The following is a 23,304-nucleotide window of genomic DNA, read 5'->3' as shown; positions in this document are numbered from 1 at the left end:
TAGTAGTAGCCAGTTAGGTGAAATGCTGGGAGACACTGAGAATTGATTCTGCCTTGAAGAGGGAGTCACTTGTAAGACCAAGTTTGGGTGGTGACCTCAAGTAGTGTGATGCCATCACTACAACCAACACAGGGAAGCTCACTGCTGTATCCTACATGGGGACCTGAGGACACTGGACTGTTTCCAGTGTTAAATATAATATGGGTGAATTCAAGGTTGTGTGTCATGTCATGTCATGTCATGTCATGTCATGTCATGTCATGTCATGTCATGTCATGTCACACAAGTCTGAGTGTGAATCAGATGATATTGCAGTGAGAGAAAAAGCTGCTTTGGATGCCCTTGAGAAGTAGGTGCTGTGAGACCTGGGTGCAGATATAGTTTCAGGCGGGGGTGCAGTGTGTGAGGAAATTTTGTTGCCCAAGGGCAAAGTAGGCAGTCCTGAGTTTTCCTAGGGCTAGACAGAATGCTCTGCCTGTGTGTCTGTGTATGTGTGCACAGATTACATGGGCTGCCATGGTGGGGGGCTGTGTGTGTGTGTGTGTGTGATGTGGGCAGGGATCAGCTCTTCATAAGTATGGATGCTGTGCAGCAAGAAACTCACAAGCGTATCAAGGGAGATCCCCAAGGAATGTGGGATTTCTCCTTGCCAGAGGAGGTCTTGCAGGAAAGCCCCATGGAACAGAACCTCATCATCAGTGCTGGATGGAAGGGAAGGGGATGGTCAGAGGGAGGTGGCATCCCCTCCCACCTGTCACAGGGAAATGGGAGTCTACCTTTGCCTGCCCTGTGTGTTTAGATTTCAGGCTTTACAGGCAGGCCCTGTTCCTTACTGTTTGTACAGCCCTTGGCCCAGTAAGTCCTGATCTTTGCCAGGGCACCTGGGCACCTCTGCAGTATAATATTAACTCTACAGCAATCCCTGGCTACATAGTCAGAGAAGAACAAGATCAGGAGGGTAATTCTAATGTGAAGCAAGGAATGTAGGTACCCACTACTGAGTGTCAGAATGTTGGCAGAAAACAGTTTTCTAGAGGCAGCTGAATGAGATTTGACCAGTAACTAAAACATAGTATAGAGATGTTTATAGGACAAGGAGGGCATCTGCCAACTGGTTTCTCAATGTCTGTGTAATAGGAAGAGTTTTTAAAACACCAAAGTTTATATCTGGAATAATGAGGAGTGGCAATTTGGCTGAGGAGTGAAAATGGAAGATAAAAGGTTGAGGAGCCTGGTGGACCCCAAGCAGTCAGTCTCTTCCTCTGAACCATGGTTTTATAAAAAGCTATTTTTTGTACCTCTGAGATAACAGGTCAATTAGATTCATGACATATTTGAAGGGAACTCCTGGCAGTGGGAACTCCAAGCCTTTACTTGCAATGGCCCTCAAAGAAAAGTAATTAACACTTTGCTCAATTTCTGTATCAGTATTTCATAGAATTAATGAAGTACCTCTCTACTGAGTGTGTAGGTACTCTGCCCTTAAGATTAGCTCAGGGTAGAACTGATTGCTGCTCCTCCCAATAGTTCAAATTCTCTAATACTTTCAGAGGGTCTTTGTTTCTCTTCCAGCTAAGTCAAAGCAGTGTGAATTCAGTGAATTAGAATAAGCGAGACACTCCCTAGTGCTATTTTCAATCACTTTTGAGATTAGAACTAGTTGCCCTTTCCTTTGAAATTAAAGTAATGCATTTTTATGTGCTGGTTGCATTCTATATTATTAACTTGAGAAAATCAATATCAGGGCAGTAATTTCAGTGTTCTGCTTATTATAGCTAATGCACTATATTCTCTCATTGAGGGAACTTAGAGGTTTAGATTCTTAAGATGATGATAGAAGGCTCTTGAGATGAAATTGAAAAGCAGGGCAGAAAGCACAGGAAAAAAGGTGACTGAGGTCAGGTGCTGGCATTATTTGGCATGTTTTCTAAAAGTAGTTTTTTGACCAGGAGGAGCATTTAGACACTCCTGATTGCTTTAATTCTGTTCTGTTCCCATCCATCCATCAATCCATTTTACATTTTTTTTTTAAATCTAATGTGCACACCCTTTTTAATCTGTTGTTGAGTTTAAGGTCTGCTCATTAAAAACCCTAAAAATCCATCATTTAACACCACGTGGAGGACAAATGATAGCTTCAATCCACTGGAACCATCTGAAATGCCATTCCTCATCCTGTCTGATTTTGGGATACTTTGTTGTCCTAGTCTTAGAAATTTATCAGGCAACAAGCATCAAGTCATTGGCTTGCTGACTTTTCAACTCGATACTGAAAGTTCCCTATCTGGGCCCTTTTCCTTTTGATCTCACAATCTGGGTGTGAGACCTTGTTAGTCTCTTGTTATCTGCGATTTCCCTAGGGGTGGTGGGGTGTTTGTGTTTTGTGTTCTCCTTTGCATTCTTTGTGTACATTTTTTAAATGGGAACAGATTTTTGTGGGGTTTTTTGTTTTGTTTTGTTTTGTTTTGTTTTGTTTTAATAGGAGACAGAAGACAGAGAGTGCCTGGAATATCACCTTAGACATGAGTCTAGGAACCTGCTGATTTGTCTCCTTTTTTGAAAATATTCTGATCACATTTCCCTACATAATCTGCTCCCCAACAATGATAACATTCTGGGGTGCAACAGAGTGTGTTACAGCATTGACTACTCCTGTTATCTTGGCTGCATAATTATAGGAGAACAAACAATCAAACAAAAAAATCTACACCTGAATTCAGTTCCTTCAATGGAGAAACACTGTGGAATTCAAGATGCTCTTAAAAGCAATGAAGACACCACCATTGCATCACAGTGGTCCTTCTTTACATCCTTCCTGTTAATCACCTCTGTTTCTTCCTTATTCCATTTCAGATATTTATTGAACAATCGGATGGTTTACTCTTATTGTTTGGTTATCTTTGAATGAAAGACACAATTCAGCTTTCACCTGAAGAAACTAGCTCCTATTTCTGTCTCTTTTTCCTCTTCACATTCTTTAGTATGGCTGGTGGTTGCCATTCCCTAATATTTTTTTTCCTCCTTTTTTGCTTGTGTCCTAGTATATTTATTTCCTTTTGATGTAGATAAAGATATGTACCAAAGTGCTTGGAGTAAGCTACTTCAACTAAACCACCTAAAACAGACACATGTTTATTAGAGTTACAGTTGTTTTCAATAAAGAGAAGAAACTTCCAAAAATCAGCTTTTTGAATTTTATTAATTGTTACCATTTTCTGAAAAACATGGTTGGATCCCTTCCTTGTGGGCTTGTGAGAAGGAAGGAGATGTGTGTTTGAGACAGAAGAAGGAACATTTAAAAATGTCCATTATTTTATTTTTTTTTCCAACAAAAGCAAACAGTCAAAGAATATCCAAATGTGGAAATTTCAGTTAATATTTGAAAAGCATATTTTATCATATAGACTGCAGTTCTTGGCGTTTATTTGCACTTGTCTTGAGTGAAGAGCCTTTTTCCTGGCAGTAGAATCATATGTCATTGGCAGGAAGAAGATGAGCACAGTTTTCCAGTAGTACAGCTGGATACCTGGATGATCTTTCTTATCATTGGTCAGGAGTACTTTAGGTCTTGCTGTAAGGACCAACACCTGGGTGCAGAAATCATCCCTGACTTCTGGTGCTTCAGGGATGAACTGCAGTCTGGTCCCTCTCTGGCTCAGCTCCACTCTTCGGTGTTACCACTTCTGGGACAAGGATGGTTTGGACCACCAGGTCCACACTATAAAATAGCAGGCCAATCTAGATGCTTCCAGCCTCTCACCTTCAGGGTGGAGGGTGTTGGGATGCCATCAACAAGCACCACAGACCAGAGTGGGCTGCATGATTTTCCTGGAAGAGCAGGTGGGAGACATGGAGATGGCTGCACCAACTCAGCGGTGCCTTGTGCCTTTCTGTAAGTGGGTGTGTGCTTGGCCTTGTGCCGGTGGCTAGAGGGATGAGAGATGCACCCTTGCCCAGCCCCAGCAGCCCCTCAGTACCTCAGCTCTGTTCCTGTATGTCTGCTTGTGTGCAAACTTGTCAAATAGAGGCAGTGCTGGAGCACGGAGTCGCAGCAGGCATTGGGATCTCCCTTGCAGAAATCACTTCAAGGTCAGCAGGGTGCTTTAGTCCCACAAGCTAGTTCCCCACAGCTGTAGGATATGTGACATGAGATAGGGTCAAGAGGAGGTTAGGTCAGGAGAAGGGTAGTATTGCAGATGGGACAAGAATTAGTTGTCACCTACAACTAGATCTGAAGTGATGGGCCATGATGAGTGTGATTGTTTACAGAGCTACCATGACAAAGCAGAGGAAGTAAGGAAAAAGAGTACAGTAAGACTAGGAAGTCTTGCAGTTTGGGTGACTATACTTGTTCTTTCTTCAGTTAAAAGCACTTTTCAAAGCTGCAGCTACTGGTGACACACTTTTCTGGTGGAAGAACAGAACCTCCTGAAGGGTTTTGGTGAAATAAAGGTCAGTAATTGCCATGACCTACCCATAAATGGGGGTTCTTCCAGGAGTAACAGATGAAATGGAAAGGCAGAGCCTGGTTCTCTTCAGCCTGTGACATATCCACGGGCCAAAGCTATTGCTGTTCAAAGCACTCTGAAAAAGTCAAATCAGTACAGTGGTAACTTCTGTTTTGTGCAGAAAAAATTATGTTCCTGCTTTGAATTAAACCGGATGGCCCAGGTTTGAACTGGGAAAAAAAACCAAACAAACAAAAAAAAACCCCACAGAGTTACTCTTCTAAATTTGTTTCTTCTTTCAGGAGACTGAAAACTGGGTGTGAATTTCAGGGAAAGGGTTAAGTAAGTGTATCAGGAGATTGTCAGCCATTGGTCTGACTTTAAAACAAGGTGCCGGAGGGCATATCTTAACTTGACATGTTGCATTGTTAATTTACAGTTTGGGTGTGGAGGGACCTGCCTTCCCTTCTTTGTAATCTATGCAGGTGCGCACAGGACTTCAAAGCCATTTGCAGTGGAGCTTATGTCTGTGAGAAAACCTCAGCCAAGCAAAAATGTGCTGGGAGACGTGAACCCCAGCTCCCTTGTGCAACTGCCCGTAAGTCAGTTTGTAAATGTGGATTTCTGCTGGATATTGTTTATGCAAAAGGGGTTTAAGCCTTTTCTCTATGTCCCCCTGCTGCAGATTTTAGGTTCTATGCTGCAGTGAGATTTTGAAATAATTTCCCACAATGTGTCTGAAGTTGCATGAGCACATTAGTCACTCTAGGATTTTTTTTCTCTGTTTCCAGATAATTTGTAAAATTCTCTGGACTTCTACCACTGTTTAATTTAGCACTATTTTGAGGAATCTTAGAAGAGTTTTAACCCAAAAGATGATCACACTGGTTTTTCACACTGAGAATTCATTATTGATTATTTGTCACATGCAACTGGCCAGTAAAAATTATTCTACTGGGATGTACCTGTCAAACCTCTTTAAACCTGTATTACTTCAAATGCACAGAAACAGCCTATACTGTGTGGTGAAGCACAAGTGCTCGTGCTCTTCCAGAATATGTGCAGTCATTATTTGTAGGAAATGAGCTCTTGGTAGGTTTGGCAGAGCAGGGATGGCAGTTTTGACAGCACAGGCACACATGTACTTAACAATTAACATTGCACAGCTGAGCAGGGCAGAGATCAGTCTATCCCATTTTTTCTCTGGCTAGCTGGAGGGAAGAGACTTCAGCTCTGTATGAATTACTAAACTTTTTTTACCCATCTTTGACATTACCATAGAAAAGTTACAAGGAAATTAGGTGTGTCAGTAAAACTGGACTTCACAAGTTTTCCTAACTTATTGAATGGCTCCAGTACATCATTATTGCTTATTATTGTGATCACAATTATAGAAAGAGTAATAGTGATGGGTCCTTATGGCTCTGCTTTGGTGATCATGTTTTCCCTTATCCATTTTTTTGGACATCCTGAATTGAAATTCAGCATTGCTACATAGGAGAGAGTATTTCAGCTGCAGTTGTACAGCAGAAAACCTTACTTCTTGTTTGTTTTTGTTTTTGTTTTTTTTTTTTTACTTTTGGTTTTGGTCTGATGCAGAATGAGACTTGCACCTTTCAAATGCTTTTGGAAGAATGCAGAAGGACAGCAGTCTCTGCTGTCTAGGTAGGCTGGTACACTCATTCTCCATGCAGGTGAGGCACATCTGAAAAAGGCCTGTGAGATGCTTACTAGCTCCAGTGTTGCTAATGCCTGACTGCAGTTGTAGCTGGGAGTTGGCAGGAATTGCCAGCATTTTTAATAAAATGTTTGTAGCTATAAGAGTAAAATTCTGAGTTTGTAAAACAATTGTTTTATATAACTTTGTTATTTTTCTGCAATTTCTCTCATCTTCTAGCCACCAAAGATTAATTGAATACATAATGGTCTGTGAATTTTTGTTTTGCTCATTTTGCAGAGGTTGTAAAGCCTTGTAAATGCTATGCTAGTGTTTGGAGTCCTCTTTTGAGACAGTAAAGGGCCAGGCTGAACTTACGGCTTTACCACATTAAAATATTTTCCTTGTTTAGGGAAAGAAACAAACCCCATGATATATGTATCCCAGGTGAATATTCAACATACCAAGCTATTAAGTCTCCCCAGCATGAGCAGTTACATTTTGAATTAAATAATCATTACTCTAGAAAGAGAAAAGGGTTACTCTTCCACCAGCATTCAAACACAAAATGTCCCTGAAGCCTCTGCTGTTAATACTCACCTCATTACTCAGGAATGGGACCGAAGAACAGATTCCTTGATCTACCCAGTAGGTCTTACTTTTGTAAAAAATTAGCTTCTTCCTGTCTTTGAATCTCTGGAGAGTTTATGGGCATCATATCCTGCTAAATAGTTTTAAGAAAGTAATTTCTGTGAGAGCTTGGATCACTGACCAGTTTCTTGTGGAATTTTATGGATGTCTGGAAGGTCAGGAGCAGAGTTTTAAATGGAAATTCAGCATGGAAAACAGAGCAGCTGAAATGACAACCTTAAGAGGATGAAGGTGGTGTTGCTGAACTGGTCTGGAACAAGAAAAGTCTGCCTAGAAAGATAGGTAAAATAAAAATAAGATGTGGATTAGGCTCTATAGCCTGGTGTTTTGGGGGAGTTCAAGTTATCACAAAACCCTACATTAAATGGTGCAGGTATCCTAGGTGGAACAGATGGCAGCTGGTGGCTAAGGATGGGTGTGCACAGCCCACCTGGGAAGGTGCCCAGGCTCCAGTTGTGCATATTCATATCTCTTACATTCTGCTGCTGGTGTCAGATGAACTTGTCTCATTTACAGATGTAATCCAGTGCAAACAATTGTGTGACCTTTATAAAAGAAAATACTTGCAAGTCCCTATTTTTTTTTAGCTTCAGAAAAATTAATCCAGAACCAAAATAAAAAATATGAGAAGGGAAATTAAGAGGAAGATCTAGAAGAAAATATAGAGAGACAATGTGGAGAGAGAAGCCAAGAGAGAAAAAAAGAAAGAGGAAATTAATTTTTATAACTACAGCAGGTCTTTTGCTCCCCAAATGTTAGCCATTTATGCCAGAACTGTAAAGCTTATAGCTTTTTTGTTCAATGTCTGCTAGTTGGCTTTTAAATATGAAAAATAGGCAGAATATCAAGTTACAATGGGAAATAAGACTAAATTTAAGCTTGACAGTTACAACACTGAATGGCCCTGTGGCAAGCAGACATAATTTTTTTCTTGTGTCTTTTTATTTAGATGAAGAAAAAAAAAGTGTCTTTTTCTCTTATCTTTCACTCAGAGATAGCCACAAGAAATGAGGTCCTGGGTGAAGCAGCAGAAAGCCTGCAAGGAAAGGGAATAAGAAAACTTGCAGAGTGAAGTGAACAAGAAGTTCTTTTTGAATGGGATCCTGGATTGAAGCGAGAGGCAGTTTGCTGCAATGTGATAGTGGCAGCAGAACATTTCCATGCCTCTGAAGAGAGGTATTCGTATGGGTACCAAGGGACACAGATTTTTTGGATTTAGAAAGGGAATTTCAGTAAGAAAGTTGAGTGGAGATAAAGATGCAGATGGAGAACTTTGGCAGAGGTGCTAATGGTGACAGAGCACAGTGGCTGGACTACATGGACCTGTGGATTTCTCCTTGGGGACCTGCCCTTTAGCTCATCTCTGGTTTTTCCTTCTGTCTGCAGGGCTCACAGGGTTCAGCAGTTCCCAGGACACTGAGCACATGTGGCCCCAGCTGACTAGGGTAGCTCAGAAGATGAGTATCTTCCACTGGGTGCATTATTTATTTCTTTGCTCACCAGCAGTTGCACATGAAAGGTGAAGCCTCCATCTTTCTTTGAAATTCCCTGCTGTGAGCTGTACTTTGAGGTTACCTGCCCACTTGCTGCCCTGTCCCAGCTGCTCTTGGCTCTGTGTGTCTAGGCCACTGCTGAGGAACATCTCAGCTAGGATTAACCCAGACACATCTTGTATTCAAAAATAATTTACAGATGTACAATCCCATGAAATTTTCTGTAAAATTTTGCAGACAAAAATCAGCAGTGAATTTTGCCAATACATGGAATAATATTAAAGGTTTAGGCACAGTTTTCCCACTGTGAACCTTGGAAGTTGATATGCTTTTAAAACATTTACAAGGTATTGTTCCCTCTGCTGTGACTAGTCTGTCTGTGGAATGTGTTTTCACAAGGTGCAGAGCTATGTTAGATGGGAAACTTATTTTAGTACTCAGTTTCCTTCATGTGACCCCTTTGACCATTTGGGAATTGGCCATGTGTGAAGATAGGAAATGCAAGTTGAAGTGCTTTAGCGGAGCAGCCAAACTTGAAATCTCTTTTTTTCTAGGCTTCCCTCATGTCTGTGGGTAAATGAGACCAAGAGGTTGGAAACTGCAGTGCTCAGCTTTACTGTTCTGTTCATGGTTATGGAATGTGGGATATTTTGATTATGAGTGAGAACAAATTCTGGAGGAACAGAATCTCCCATCAGAGGCAACTAGGTTTTAGGGAAAAAAACCCCAAGCACCAAAACAAAAAAACCCCACCCTAATAATAGCATTTAAAAGTTAATTTTCCATTGGAGAAAACAAAATAGACCTGTTTTGTTTTTGTTTGTTTGGTTTTGTTTTTGTTTTTTTTTTTTACCACAAGGCAAAATTATCAGAATGTTTGAACCTGTAATTTTCAGCAAATAGTCCTGAATTACAAGCCTAAAATCAGAATCAGGGACCTCAGAGTTTTGTAGGATGGGAGTCTGCAACAAAAAAACCCATTAATGGACAGTTGCAGGGACTGTCCTGATTCTGACCTAGGGAGATTTGTTTTTCTCTTTACCTCTATTGGATTTGTTGGTCTTACTGGTCTTCAAGCACTCTCCCATGGGCCTGGTATCTCCACTTGGAGCTTGGATGCTGCAAGGTCCTCCTGGTGTACTGGCAGTTTTCACCCAGCTATAGCTGGTAGCATGCTTACAGGTCTGGCAGAATTAGTCTGGCACTTAGTTACTGGCTTTGCCTTCTAATTCCCTTCTGAGAACTGGTCCCTGACTTGGATTGAGGCCACAGCCCAGTACAAATGGGAATGAAAAATAATAGATTTCTCTTAGGCAAATGCTTCCTTCCAGCAGGACTGACAGGCTTCTTAACTCCCCCTGCACCCAACACTTGATAACTTAAGAGGAATGTGGGACTTGCCATCTAGTCCCAGCTCATGGGAGTTTTCTTTTAAGGTTTTAAAATTTATTATTCTCTAGCTTTCTTCCTATACTTCCTCTATTTATCCTAGGTTTCTCTGTTGCTAGTAACTGTGAAGTCAAGGTTAATCAAAAACATAACTTTTTTTTTACCATGTTGGAAAACTGGTGTGAAAGTTGTCTTTTCTCTCAGCAGGGGACTAAATGGGCTCCTTGGCATCTCTACAAGGTGCCCCCTTTGCCAAGGTATCCACAGGCATACACTGAGCTCCTGGAGACACTGCAGCTTCCTCCAGCCAGGGCTGTGCAGCCAGGGAGAAGGTGGACTGATCATGGACTGGGTGTGTAGACTTTATAGAAAGCCCAGGAGAAGCTCTGGGCTGTGGCAGTCTAAGTACCTGTCTACCAAGTACCTGTCAACTAACCAGCCAAAACTCACCTTCAAAAGATGTTTTCCTCATGGAATTCCACACCCTGAAGACACAATGACATATGTGATAACAGCAATAAAAAATTCACATCACAACACCAACTCATAAAACTTATTCAAATGAACAGAAAAATAAAAGCAGTGCTGAATGGTTATTTGAAATGCAGCAAATAAAAAGGCATACATAGTTCTTATCCAAATGCTTCACCAGGTAAAGAAAAAAAAATTGCATGGTACTGCTTTGTGGTTTTATTCCCCTGCTATTAGGTCAGCACTTGATATTCTCTACAAGATTTTGGATAGTAATAATTGATATTATAATATATTAATAATATGGTAATATTTTGGTTTCCAGGCAAAGATTTTGCATATCGTGCAGTTGCCCAGTCTCCAGGAAGGTGGACATTCAAGCATATATGTATGCCATAGAGAAGTGCTGCATATTTGCTTGTTTGGGGACTATCCTGAACAGGAAACTCTGAGTGGCAGGGATTTTTGTTTGTTTGTTTGTTTGTTTAAATTCCACTGGAGAGTGGAAAAAAAAAAAAAGAAGTTGGTTTTTGTTGGTTGGTTGGGGTTTTGGGTTTGGTTTTTTGGTTTTTGGGAGATTTTTTTTGATGTTTTTTTGTTTGTTTGTTTGTTTAGGTTTTTTTAGTTTAGTTTTTTTTTTTTTAACAGATCTTTACTTGAACATACATTAAGAAAAAGCAAGAGGAGTCAAAAATGCAGCTAGGACACACACACATCATGCATCATTACATGTCTGTCATGCATCATTACACTAGAAATACATCCCCCTGACAGCAGAGCCATGGCTCTTTACCTGCAAGTGACAAATCAGCTGTTCTAGGGAAATAAGAGGCGGGGGAAATGGAAACAGGCTCAAGATATTTTACTACCACGTCTGGTTCCAGTTCTGCTACAATTATCACCCAAGACATCATTAATTAATTGAACCTAGAGCTAGCACCTTGTTTGGGCAGCAGCAGGGTTTTGGCAGTCTCCAGGGCAGCCTCTCAGAGTCCCAAAAAGCTATTCAAGGGGAAAAAAGCGGCTTTGCCCTTTTGTGCCTGGAATCCGGATGTCTGGCAGAGGGGCAGGGGCGGAAGGGAGTTGCAGCTCTGCATTGTCCTTCTGCTCCCGTGGCTGACACACCCCGATATCCTTCTGCCGTGCAGATCCCTTTCAGCTGCTTGGTCTTAGCACCTTGGGCTGTAGAAATACTGAACGCTTTCCCACGTCCATTCCCTGCCACTGCAACTGAAGAAATCTCATGCTCACAGAACTTTCTAAAATATATAGCCTTGATATTAATTTTGAATTTAAAGGTCTTGCGGGTTTAGACAATTTTCCTAACTTGAGCAGGCTCACCTTTGCACATCCACTCTGCCACAGCCTCCTGTGTGGCTTTGCTGTTGCAGGTGCTGGAGATCTGCTCAGCCCCCACCCACTCGTGCTTTGTCCCTCCTTCCATCCCAGAACTCCTGCACAGTTCTCACCAGCTGCAGAATCTGCTCTCCTTCACAGCTCTTCCTGCTCTGCCAGATCCCTTACTGGCATCACCCCAGCCCTACTCCAGTTCCTGATGGCCACTGAGATGTTCATTACTCTGTAAAATATTTCTGGGTGTTCCAGGTCTTCTGGACAGTGATTGCAATCTGGAGAGGACTTGAAGGGCACTTTAGTTTTGTGTACACCTCATGTTAAGGAGAGAATTCTCACACCTATGGGTGCACTGAGAAGACAGCCAGGACCAGGGCTCTGCAGCTCCAGTGGTAACATCCCAATGCTCATCAGCTTGATACACAGTTTTGTTCACAAGTCATTGGAGCAATACTGATGGAAATGAGCTGATGAAGGTTTAGTTTTAAGCCATATTTTGTTTAAGTTTTTTTTAGTATTTGCAAGGAGAGGTTGCAAATATAATTCTTTACTCCTGCCTGTGGAAGGGTTTATGAATTCTGCTAACCACTGCTTTCAGTCACGTATTTCCCTCACAGAGCAAGGACTGGGGGGGAGAAAAATTTGCTAAAGAGGCATCATCAAAGTGAAAACACCATCATTCATTTCCAGTCAAAAGAAAAACAGTGCTGCCCATGGCCTCTCAAGGGCAGGCAGTGATTCTGCAGCTGGCTGCTGCTGCTAGAGGTGGGGTACCCACTGCTGGCCAGTGCAGGCTTCTCACTGCTGAATGCATCCAGTATTTTAAATTAGTCTCTTTGCTCCCTTCTTTTCTAAACTGTGGGTTCTCTTTTTGGTTGTCTCTCTCTTACAAAATTTCTGAAAAATTTCAAATCTCTCTTCATACCTTCACTTTCTTTTTTTTTTTTTTTTTTTTTTGGCCATTCAAACAACAGTCAGAAGTGTTGGCCTGTGGTTTTAAAGTCTTTGTGTGGTAACAGGAATCTGTGATCTGTAGTGCCATGAGGATATTTCTGTATGGAGAAGTTTCAATGACCAACTCTCTTTAACAGTCATTATTTACAGATGTCCTGCCATGAGACACACCCTTTTACCCCTAATTTTACATTTCCTTTCATATTTTGAATGTTTTCAGGATAACCTTTTCAGCAAACCAAACAGATCTGTACATAAATGAAAGGTGACCTTTATGCACAAGGAAAGAGGTCTCATGAATTGCAGGAAGTAATAGACTATATGGGAAAAGCACCTTCTGTCCTTATTTTTTTTTTTTATGTACAGCATTTCCTCCAAAGTCCATGACTGTAAAACAGTGCCTTAAGTACCAATCTCTTGAGTATTTCATATTCAGCTTTACACAGCTCCCTGTCTTTGTTCTTTGACAAAAGGCTGCAGTCTATTAAATTCATCTGCTCAATTTGAAATGAAGACCATATTAAATACACTTCATTGTACACTTGTATAGATAGAAAATGCTTTGGGGGTTATCTGAATATCAGTTGCAGCCATCTACTGCTATTTGGTATAAGTAAATGCCTATTTAACTAGTCTTTGAAATGGAATGTGATTGACAGACTCTTTCCATACTCCCATTTCCATGATTTCACTTATTCACTCTGTTTTCCTAAAAAGTCATAAAATCCAGATTCCTGCTTCCAAGATATACATCCCAGGACTGCTCTTCTCTCTCACTGTCTCCAATGCCTTCCTGGTTTCCTCTGCTAACATGCTCTTACCTCCCAATAAGCTGACTTCCTTTACAACCGCTCTGCATTACAGGCATTCATTTACATCCAGTTAGGCTGTTTTTCTTCATCCTGTGATTGTCACCTTGGTGTCCAGATAAACCATTCCAGCTCTACCTCCCAAATGTTTATACCAAGCATAAATATTCTCCTTTCAGATAAAATGGCAGAAACACATCCCTTTTCTCCCAGGCTGGCAGGAAGGGGTCTCATCTATTCTTCCCTACAAGCACCGAATACCTGGAACTGTGTGCTTCATGCCTCTCCCTCCCTGATGCTGGTAAAATGTTTTCCATCTCTTTTTCCACCCTTCTAAGAGCCAAAAAATGTTTGAGGAAACCCTTATCTTTCTCTTTTCCCTATATGTATGTTGTCATGGCTAGAGCTTGTTGAAGTACTACTTCTGTAAAACCTTTTTTCCTGACCCAATACTCCCATCTGTTATTTTTGATGTGAGTAGAGAGACAGACATAAGAAGGGGGCTTAAAATGCTTCTTCTTTATTAGAAGGATGTTTGTTTATTTAAGGGCTAGGATATTTGATCCTTGGTAAATTGCTGTGTTTTCTACTGAGAATGAAATTTTCAGACAAGAATCACATTCACAAAAACTCTCCAAGTCCGGTAACAGAATAATGAAAAATGAGGAATATGTTTTTATTATCAAATTTGAAGATGTGCTTTTATTATCCACCTGACACGTATGCAAGGACAAAAGCAGAGAGGGATATTTGTGAAAATATTACAAGCAGCAACTCTGACACCTTCCAGAGTCACTATGCCATGATAATGTACTAGAACATTGCCAAAATTATTTGTTCTTGACTCCTACCAAGTGGCATTTTGACCCACCTACACCTGTGCCCAGGTGAAAAAGAGCCACATGTACCCGTGGTCACTGACTTAAGTAATTTTTCTACATGGTTTTCAGATGTATCTGCTTTTCAGATGCATTAATGTGAGGCAACTGGGAGAAAGTAGCAGTTGTTCTTGGTATATCAGATTTTCTAAATAATTTTAAAATAGTTTTCTCAATGTATGCGTATTATAACCACACTTTCCTGGACTCATTTTTCATGGCTGTATGCTCAAAACCTACCACTTCAAAATGCAAACTGGTCAGTGGCATAAATCTCCAGTTACACAGAATACAGTGGGGAATCAAGCAGAGTGGGACAGCAGAAAATCAAAATCAGATTTATTCTTTTCACCACAAAATGCTCACTTTCAAAAAGCCAACCAACTGACCAAAACCAAAGCAAAAAACCAAAAAAAACAACAAAACACCACAACTAAAACAAAAAAACAACCCCCCCCCCCAAATCCTACAGAAACAGAAGAAAACAAATCAAGCCAAGGTCATATTAAACAATTTCTGAAAAAAGTAATATAGTATAAATGTATATATAAATGATGTAAAAAGTAATATTGTATAAAACTGTTTAAAAATCACTTTATTAATACATACTAACAATATTGATCTGGGAAGAAATTGCTGGAAAATATAAAAAATTGGAATAGTGTTGTGGGAACAACTTCTTCTACTTTTTGCTAACATGCCTCTTAACTCAAATGACGTTAAACTTCTTCTAGTGTGATGATTTCCATTCCATTTATTTGATGAAGGTGTATAAAACCCTTGGTGATCCTGATTCAGTGAAAGGACTGATTCCTAGAAGACAATAAATAATGGCATCAGGCCCAGCAGATGGAATATTTTTACACACTTTGTGCAAAAGCATACACCTGCTATATTTAAAATGGCACACTTCTAGTTGTAATTTCTCTGTTCAGGGTTTTTTCCCTCCAGATGAAGAGTAAAGTGTTCCTGTTCAGTGATTCTTTATGAGGGCAATGTAATACTTTAAAATGGCTCTTTCCGTCTTGATGTTGTGTGCACACATTAATATGCCTTTTTCCCCCTCCTATTTAGCTTTAGCAAATATAGATTTTATTTTTATTCAACTTCTGAATCATTATTATTTATTCAATTATTTTTCTCTGTTTGCTTTTAACAAAGCAAATAGATAGCAAATAGCAACTACTCAAAAGTAAATTTGCATAAGATACAAAAATAACTAAAATTCCAACTTCAATCTTCTTCTGTAATCAGTCTTGCTACATTTAAAGTAAGATGACTACTGCCAGTGTAATACTTCTAACTGAAGACAATTCTTAATGTGAATATTTGCTTATCTGAAAATTGAAAAATTAGTCTTGCTTTTACTTACAGTCATTTTAATGTCTCCAGTGTTTTTCCTGCCTCTGATTTCCATTGTTATCTGTGAAATCAGAATCATCCCCATATGGATCCATTGATCCATCCTTTTCAGATACTGCCTGTTTTCATTGTGGTTGTGAAAGACAGCTTCAGTTTAAGAAAAGGTTGACATTATTACAAGTCACATAATTTCAGTCCCAAATTCAGTGTTATGAGAATCACTTTGACTTGTTCAGTTCATTTCAGAATAGAATAACAATACAGGAGTCCTAATGCTCAGCAAGATGAAACCAAAAATAATCACAAACTCCCCTGAACGAGAACAGCCAAGAATTGCTCTCACAAAAGCCTTTTCCTGTGGAACAAAGTAGAAGAAACAAAGAAAACACAAGGTCATCCAAAACTATTTTTTCAATCTTTCAATAATCATATTCTCAGACTTTCCTGGTTCATTCTGTGTAGTTTCAACTCTCAGTGACTGAATTAATGAAAATGAAGAAAAAAGCTGAGTTTAAATTGAGAGAGCTGTTGTACCAACCATGAATCAGTTCACAAACCCATGGAAATTCTGCAGATCATTTGTGTAATATATAAATGTTTAATAAAGTGTTTTGTATAAAACTAAATTGTCACTTTGGTTTCTTTTCAGTATCTTCGGTTCACTATTATTTTACTCCAGAATTTCCTTTAATGATATCTAAAACATTCAAAATGTTTGAGGTAGTCAGAATCTAGCTGAAATATTTTCATTAGCCAAAAGCATTTTGTCATAACAAAGCCTCCTGACTGACTTTCTGTGGTTGATTGTATTCTTAATTTGCCAGAACTTAAAATAGCTTTTTCAAACTTACATGGTTTTTTAGAAGCCACAATTGAGAGAAAATGACATCTTTGGTAGATTCAATTCTACAGAGGGATGTTTATATTAAAAGTTGTGTGGACTGATGGGATTCTGATGAGCTTTGGAAAATTACTGCTCAAGCTGGTGCTTGGTGTTGCTTATTTTCCTGAGGTTTGGGGAGGTGTCTCTTTGTATCCAGCTGCTGTAGGGGTACCAATGTTGGTGGAAGAGCAGGTATGCACTCTTGCACTGAGACCAGGTGGAGGCATCCCAGATGACAGGGACCAGAACTGCAACTCTGGCAATGATCCTCTCTCTTGCCCAGCCTGCACTCCCCTGTAGCTTATTTCTGCAGGCAGCCATTGTTCCTGCATACTGCTATGTGTTGAAACAGAATTAAACTTTACTTTATTCTTATTCTGTAACTGCTGGCTACACTACCCACATCTGTATTGTCCAGGATGTTTCTTATGTGCCTGTTCTCCCTGGCCTCCAGAACCCCACTGGAGATACCAGCCAGCATGGCAGTCATCAGGGCACATACAGTGCATAGCAGATTAATTTTGTATCTGCAGACACAGAATAAGACAAAACCAATAGAAAAGGTATAGTAGTTCACCATAGCAGTAATGGCAATGGGTTTTAGTACAGCTGATCTTTCCTATGCTAAATGATCCAGATCAGGCCACAGAAACCTTTTAACATGCACAGGGTTCATGGCCCTTGAGAAGAAGCTTATCCTTAGGAAAAGCAGCTGTGGATCTGAATGCATTTTACAGTATAACTGCAATCTGCAGATGTAAGGGAGAACTGCAGAGACAGACAAGGCTCAATTTCAGTCTGCACTTTGCAGGAAAAGCAGCGTTTTTGGAGAAGGTGACTGCCCAGACATCCAGCATTTGATTCCGTACCAGTGAAGAGGCACTTCCCAACTAAAGAGAAGAGCTGTGTACTTTGTGGTTCAAGGCCTCAAGAATTTCCTGTGGATTCATTACAAAATAATATAACCAGAATTGGTGTAACATGCAGCTCTTGTCCTATTTATATCTATTTTCAGTTTATATCTTTGTTATCTAAATGAAAGCTCCACTGGCCAAACAATCTGACTGGGACTGAGGCTGGAAGGGCTTCTACTCATCTAGATTTCCTCTAATTCCTGTAAAGTTACAGAAAGCTCAAAGTCTCCAAAAGGGCAGGGTCACTCTTCATGCTGCCTCCTTTCCCTGGGGAAGAATGGAATGCAGCTATCACCTGTTTTTTTGGTTTGTTTTTTTTTTTACTACCTGTAATTGCAGTCACCTCTGTCTTCTTTCCTTCTCTTTGCCTGGGCTTTCTCCTTTTCTGTCACAAAGCAGTAGATAGAATAATGAGAAAAATCCTCTTTTGAAAAGCAGAATCATATAGTTGCCAGACTGTCATAAGCACTGTCATTCTGGTGTCCTGCACTTCTTCCTCCTGTCTAAACATCCTGTGAAAGGCTTGTAGCTTTGGGGAGCAAAGGGTGCATGAGGATTTAGTTGTCAAGAACTGTTCATTTGATCAAGTACAGAGGCATGTGTATGTGCATGCAATGATTAATTAGGAACATATCTTAGCATGACAAAATGGTGTGGAAGTTCCTCTGATAGCTAAAATGACTCAGAGAAAATTGTTTTAATTTGTTATAGGTTTTACACTGATAAATTGTGTCTCCTTTGCACAGGGTCCTCCCTTTTTAATTCTTCTGTGCTGGAAAGTGTGTCTGGAATCTGGCTTGATAAAGACAGGAAATTCTTCAGTAGAGTAAAATGTCCAGTGTTGCTTGGTACCAGATGATAGGAAAGATGAATTCTACTGAAGGTAATTAAATACATCTTTTGACCAGCTGTTAATTTGTAGCCTGTGCAGAAAAAAATTAGTACACTGACTTGAAACACAAGAGAGTTGAAACAAATGTGTACCAAAAGCTATAAAAAGGGTCTAAGATCATAAAATATTCTTAATTGAAAGGGTCATCAAGTCCAACTCTTTAGTGGATGGCTTATCTGGGACTGGACCCACAACCTTTGTGCTATTAGCATCCTGCTGTAACCAACTGAGCTAATCTCAGGATCAACTAAAGACATAATTTTTTTTGTGTGTGTCCTTACAGCCACAACTTCTGACAGACCATTAAATCCACAGAGGAAGAAATATAACCTTAAACTTTGCATAGGAAGCTGGAAACATACTGCTCTGCAGTACAAATATTTTCCTCCTGAGAGCACAGTAAACTCCTCAGATGGCTGGATTCTGAGCTGTACAAATAAAACTCACAATACAAAAACAAGAAGGTTCACAAGTCTAGTCATCCTTTTTCTCCATGACTTTTTGGGTGGTCTCAGAAATCATGTTCTTAAGTTTTTCCATCCATAGCAGATGCAACACAGTATTGAATCTTTAAGAAACTTTAATTGTTTCTCTTAAAAATGCTTGCTGAATATTTAAGTTGAGCAAGTAATCTAGGAAACAAATGACTGACTAAAAGGGAAAATATATTCAACTGCACTGATTAAAAAATTCCCAGTAATTTTGTTGTCACAACTCTGAGAAATATTCTGAAATAACTCATAGGTGATTGGGGGTTCAATTTGTAAAGTGAAAAGTAAAGTAGGACATGAAAGGTCTACCAAAAGGTAATAAAATTAAATCTTTTAGTCCTTGTGATGTAAGAACAATAAAGGACTATAAAACCTGAATCTATCCACAGATATAAAATCCCATACCAAAATGGATTTCTTTTCTCAGCTTAATGTGGTTTCATTTCAGATTTATGTAGCAAGACCCAAATGCAGTGGGTCAAATGCAATGACTTGACTGAAAATATTGAGAATGTTTTACTGAATTCAGTGAACAGCCTTAAAGAAATATTTTTTAAATTTTTAAAATAACTTCTTTCAAAATTATATATTTTGGGCCTTTTTAAAGGAAGTCATTGAAGGTTGCATTTAGTTACATTTATTTTTCAAGCTATTAATGGAATGAAATAAATTATCATATTTTATGCCTACCCACTCTCCTACCCCCCCTTCCCAACTTTTTTTTTTTTTTTACTTTTTAGCCCATCCATAGATTTTCCTCTCATGTAGCACATCAGATACTGATTAATTATATCACTCCAGACACATTTGGGATTCTCTGCTCCCTGCTTAAGTAGAGAAAATAGTTTTCTTCTGGAAGCAGAAAGATGCATAAATTTAAGCTCCCCTCCTGAAACCACCAGTGTCATCTCAGATTTCAGCTCAAAGGAAGGTAGGATTTATCCTGTGCTATTGTTTTATTTTTGTAAGAGAGATATAACAAAGAGGCTTTATTGCATATAACAGCTGGAGAGAGAGTTCCAGGGAGTTTCAGTGACCCAAAAACATGTCCTCACTGTGATTAGCAGTGTTGTGTAGGTGGAGGGACAAGAGAGGTCCCTAGGAATGTGCTGAGCCCCCTGTGGCATCCCTCGGGCCCCTGTGTGCACCCCAGCCAACATGCATTCCATGCACATCCTTCCTGTGTTGTACACGTATCCTCTGTCCTCTGCTGCTGGGTGGGGAAGCAAGCAAGGCTGGAGGACATTAAAGACTCTGCACAACTCCAGAAACAAATCCATTTGACACTTACAGGGTTAAACCCAGAGACAGAGGAAGTGGCTAACATCTCCTCAAAGATTTAAAGGTAAGGTGACTTTATCCAGCTAAAGATCTGGTCAGTAGTCACTTGATGAATAGCAATTATAGAAGAAATATGGTTAAACTTTTCATTGCTTTACAGGCTGGGTTCTGTCTGAAATTTACAACATCAGGCAAATAAATCCTCTTTCTGTGAAGCAAAGGCAAGAGCTTTTCCTGCATCTCTGTTTATGCTTTACAGATCACAAAGCAGAACCATACCTGAGTGGTGGCAGGTTATGGGCATCACAGGCAGAAGGAATATATATGCTCAATGAAACTGAGGGTTCAGCTGCACTTGAGTGGGTGGGGGCAGGGGAAAAAGTAATTTCCATCCATTACTCAAAACACTTCAACAATTTGTATGGGGAAATAAGTGGAATTTTATTCTCAGCCTACGAGCCAGTCTCTACACAGTGCCTTTTCCTCATGTCCTGCTTGATCTGCACCTGCATGGAGGAGGGACAGGGGTAAGTTCCTGAACATTTTTTCTCCTTTTCCGATGCTGATGACTGGTGGACTAAGTGATCTTGAATGGGCATAGCCAGTCCAAGGCTCAGAGCTCATTCTGTTTTCTTTTTGCATGTGCAGAGTGGTTGGATGAGGAGAGCTTAGACTGTGTTCAAAAGTCTGTGTTGATTAGTCTGTAAAACAAATTTAACATATTTTCACTAGATAGACTGATAGACAGATTCACATATGTATATTTTTGCTACAGGAAGTACCTGTGACAACATAAAGAGAAACAGCTGAAATAAAACACCATTAATGCACTTTCTCTGGCACTCGTGATTTTTTTTTTTAAAGAGAAGTTTCAAAAAATGGTAGTTCTACAGTGTTTGGGAGATTGGCCCAAACTTGCACAATGCTAATGCAGCCTCTGACCTATGTTAAAGCCAGGCAGTTCTTGACATGATATGGGTGCTCAAGCAGGGAAGAGAGCACAGTTGTCTCCATCCTTTCTGGCTGAACACAAGGAGAGTCCTATGGCTGATGGAGCATAAAGACTGGAGACTTGGGAGGAGCACAAGGAGGGGGGTTGCAAAGGGATGGATCACTGTGCCTTCAAAGGAAATTCAGCTTTGGCACTCTCTAGGAGCGTATCACAACATCTCCCTGCGCCTATACAAGCTGTCTATGCAGACTCTACAACCCAAAGAAATGTCTGTATGTCATGATATACCATCAATCTGCAGAACTAGGCAGAGCTTGGGAAAAGTCTCACACTTTCCAGTCTTTCCTGTCGTTGGTTTTCCATTACTCTGCTTCTGGATGCCCCTGAAAAACCACAAGAACTTCCCTTCTTGTAGGGTTTCATCACTTTTGCCTCAAAATGAAACTAACCAAAATGAAGAACAGCTGGAGCAAAAAGAGATCTAATAAGAAAATAAGAAAACAAGCAGACAAATCCAAACCTTTAAAAATTAAGTTGCTTTTAATTCTGAATCTGGTTTTGGCCAAACTGTGTATTAATTTTTAGATCTTTTTCTTCCGGTCAGGTCCCTCCTATCTTCTTTGCAAGAAGAATCATATTTGGTTTTAGTCTCCTACCAGTCTCTGATCTGTATTTCTGTTTTGCTGCCACTGGGTAACTGCTTTGCCCCTATGTTCCTGCTTATGTCATGGGATCATATTACTGGTGATTTTTGGCTTAAACTTAAGGTTTTGGTCAGCACCTGTTACGAAAAATATGCCTTGCTTCTTTTTATTTAGGATTTGAAATACTTTTGTCACTCGGGTTGATGTTACACAGAGACAGTTTTCTCTAAATCCCCTGGAAAGCTTTGTGTCTCTACTATCCTGTTAACCAGTTTACACTTAAAGGCAAGTAAAAGGATGGTTCTAAAAATCTCACTTGAACAGAGGAGAATACGATCAATCAATAATTAACACTGTTCACATCCAGTAAGTCAAAATTCCTGCTTACAGGATGTTTCTCTTGGCATATCATGCTTGTCGGCTCCATTTTCAGCTTGAGCTGCCCAGCCAGTGATAGCAACACACTGTCAGCAGGCGCTCTGCAGGTTCTGTATCTGGGGTGGTACTTATTTTACGAAGTAAGGACACAGGAATAGCTCAGAGAAAACAAGAATTCCGGAGCTGGACTGCTGGGACAGGCCTCTGGGTAATTACTTTTAATACAGATTATTGAAAAACAAACTGTGCTAAAGGAAGGGTATTTAGGGGTTTGAAAGAGGAGGCAAATTAGGCGCATGGAAAGGACAGGCGACTGGAAGCTGGGGAGCGAAAGAGGATTTTTCCAAAGGAAAGGCAGAGGCTGACGAGCTTTTCCCGCACGGCTGCCCGTGAGGCCAGCCTCGGCGGGGCAGCGCGGCCCGGCCCCGCCGTGAGGAGCCCAGCGCCGGGGCCCGGCCCCGCCGTGAGGAGCCCAGCGCCGCTCCCCGGCCCCGCCGTGAGGGAGCCCAGCGCCGGGGCCCGGCCCCGCCGTGAGGAGCCCGGTCCCGCCGTGAGGGAGCCCAGCGCCGCTCCCCGGACCCGCCGTGAGGAGCCCGGCCCCGCCGTGAGGGAGCCCAGCGCCGCTCCCCCGCCGTGAGGAGCCCAGCGCCGCTCCCCGGCCCCGCCGTGAGGAGCCCGGCCCCGCCGTGAGGAGCCCAGCGCCGCTCCCCGGCCCCGCCGTGAGGGAGCCCAGCGCCGCTCCCCTGCCGTGAGGAGCCCAGCGCCGCTCCCCGGCCCCGCCGCGAGGAGCCCAGCGCCGCTCCCCGGCCCCGCCGCGCCCCGCCTCAGCCTCTGCTTCCCTTGTCCCGCTGCCAGCCGGGCAGACAGTGCGGGCAGTCAGGGAGCGGCTGCCCGCCGGAGCTCGGGCAGGGCTGCCGGGGCACAGCCAGCCGGCGAGGGGGTGAGGTCAGGTGAAACATTAGCCACGTTCCCTTGGCTTCCCGCCAGGGCCTTTCAAATGTTTCTTTATGTGCTGCTGATGCTGTGCTGGTTTGGCATTTAAAAGGTGTGCTCCGACAGGATTTCACAAGGAGCTGCCATGTTACGGTTCAAAACACATGCGACCTTATCACCCACGGAAATGTGTGTCTCCATGAACCCCTTCCTCTCCCCTCCCTCGGGGCTTGCGGCGGAGCCACTCCGGGCAGATCAATCATGAGCACTGTGTAAGCGGCTAAAAATAATGCAAGTCATAAAAGTCTGTAAGCTTGCTGCTGCTCATTTTGAGGTTTGAAGAGTCCAGCGTCAGTCAATACCAATGACTTGCTATCTGGACAGTACTAGGTAAGGGCCAGATGTTCTTCTAAGATGATTCCCATGACTTGCAATCCCCTTCCTCTATGTCTCTTGCCAAAGTGTGTCTCT

General features: G+C 41.3%; 1 long non-coding RNA gene across 3 annotated transcripts in view; it reads left to right on the top strand.

Moving 5' to 3' along the window:
• The first annotated feature begins 260 nt into the window (after positions 1 to 260).
• LOC146767559 (uncharacterized) overlaps positions 261 to 23,304 on the top strand; it is a 37,038-nt gene continuing 13,994 nt past the window's right edge. The window contains exons 1-3 of one of the 3 annotated variants that reach the window (XR_014954761.1): positions 261 to 4,452; positions 4,934 to 5,046; positions 6,048 to 22,108. This is a non-coding gene — a long non-coding RNA (uncharacterized LOC146767559). Of the gene's footprint in view, positions 22,109 to 23,304 lie in introns of all 3 variants that reach the window. The other 2 variants (XR_014954760.1, XR_014954759.1) reach the window with 2 other exon arrangements.

The sequence above is a fragment of the Lonchura striata genome, chromosome 4, assembly GCF_050655825.1.
Source record: "Lonchura striata isolate lonStrDom1 chromosome 4, ASM5065582v1, whole genome shotgun sequence".
Lineage (NCBI taxonomy): Eukaryota > Metazoa > Chordata > Aves > Passeriformes > Estrildidae > Lonchura > Lonchura striata.
The sequence above is the reverse complement of the archived record's forward strand: the minus strand, read 5'-3'. Positions and strand labels throughout refer to the sequence as shown.